The sequence below is a fragment of the Trachypithecus francoisi genome, unplaced genomic scaffold, assembly GCF_009764315.1.
Source record: "Trachypithecus francoisi isolate TF-2019V2 unplaced genomic scaffold, Tfra_2.0 Lachesis_group0, whole genome shotgun sequence".
In the NCBI taxonomy this organism is placed as follows: Eukaryota; Metazoa; Chordata; class Mammalia; order Primates; family Cercopithecidae; genus Trachypithecus; species Trachypithecus francoisi.
Window position 1 is genome coordinate 17,687,080 of NW_022681453.1, and position 1,741 is coordinate 17,688,820.

A 1,741-nucleotide genomic window follows, 5' to 3' on the forward strand; every position below is an offset into this window, starting at 1 on the left:
CTGGAATGGGGATGTTTAGGCAGGGGAAGGGGTGGCTTCTTAGCGCCCTGCCTGCTGCTGGCAGTACTCCACCTCTTCTTGGTCCTAAGCACGCTCTGTGCATGTGGGTGAGAGCACGTGGCAGGGTGTGTGTGCACACGTGTACGTGTGTGTATGCTGTCTTTTGCCGAGGGAGATGCAACAGCATAGTGTATGCAATGGTGCCCAGGGGCACGTGTGTCTGCATTCTTTGTGCACCCAGGCATGCTTGCTGGCACGTGTGTGTGGACTCTAGCTGGTTCCTGGAGTTGTCAGTCCCTTTCCTGCCTGACACAAGTCTCAAGATTGTGGAGACTGAATCAGGCTTTGAGAGCCGGACATGGGAAGGGGGCTGGACGATGTCCAGAAGCTGGCAGGGTCTGTGCTGATCCTACATCATTGGCTCTTTTCAGGCTCCCCACCAGAGCAGCCCCTTGATCTCTGGTGTATGTGAAGATAGACAAGTCTTTGCCATTTGTGGAGGGCAATCTGAAGACAAGAACCCAAGGCTAGGATTGAGCCATGGCTTATCCCTCAGCCCCCAGACAGGAAGGCACAGGCAGGGTAGGACTGGCTTCAATGTTTTGGCTTCACCTCCAGCTGCCTTTCAGGCAGGAGATAGTAACACCAGCTGAATGCCATCCTCTTAGCTCTTCCAGGGCAGGGACTGGACCAATGCTGAGCTTTGTTCTTACTTCCACTATTCAAAGCCAGATGGGGTCAGGGGACATGATTTCTTACCACTCCACTGGCCAGAGGGATGGCAGGAGGTCCTTTAGCACAGAGCAGAGTTTGGAACAAGAGCAGAGGCAATTGAGATTGGCATTGCCTAGTAGCCTTTACGAGGATACTCCTAAGGAGGCCTGTTCCCTGAAGACAGGGGCTGCCTGGGTTGGGAGGCTGAGGAGGAGAAGAGGGCCCAAGTTCATAGTTCTGGCTCCCACCAAAGCTAGAAAGTCAGAGTGGCATAATAAGGTGTGAGCCTCAGTATCCACAGAACTTCATCCCCCAGCTCAGGTTGGGCCTCCTACCCAGGATCCAGGACTTATCTGCGCCCCCAACTCCTTGCCCTAGGGTACCAAAGGCCAGCATTCCCATGCCCTTAGATTCTGGCTGGCTGATAGAAGCCCCTGCTAACCCAGCATAGAGCTCCAGCAAAGGTTCAGACTGTAGGAGGTACCTAGATCACCAGCGCAGCTCTCCCAAGAAGCCCAAACTCTGACAGAACCCCCCCCCCAGGCCCCCAGCCATCTTTGAAACTGCCTGACTGTTGTCCATGTTGCTTGGCTTCAGCCCCTAGAAGAGGGCCCACAATGGGGAAGGCAAGCAGGCTTTTCCTCTGGAGCCAGGGGAGGGGGCTACCCCCCCCACCCCCCACCCTGTGACTCACTCCAGGCTGTGTGGGTTATTACATTATGTTTGAAATTGCCATGGCAACAAGCTGGCAATCAAGGGTAATTGCACTTGTCGTCAGGGCAACGGGGCAAAACTCACAGCAGCCACTCTCTGTGGTTGCCCTTGGGGTGCAGTAAAGGTCAGGCCAAATCAGAGCCAATGCCAGTCAAGGGGCCCCAGGGCTGTCTAGAAAGGGTAGGTTGCCAGGGCCCATGGAGTTACAGAGTGCAGAAGCAGAGCGTGCCTTGGGAGAGCCGGGGCCCCCATCCATGACCCCATGCCTGGACTCCTGCTTTTCCCACACCACCATGTGGCTGAAACATGCCAC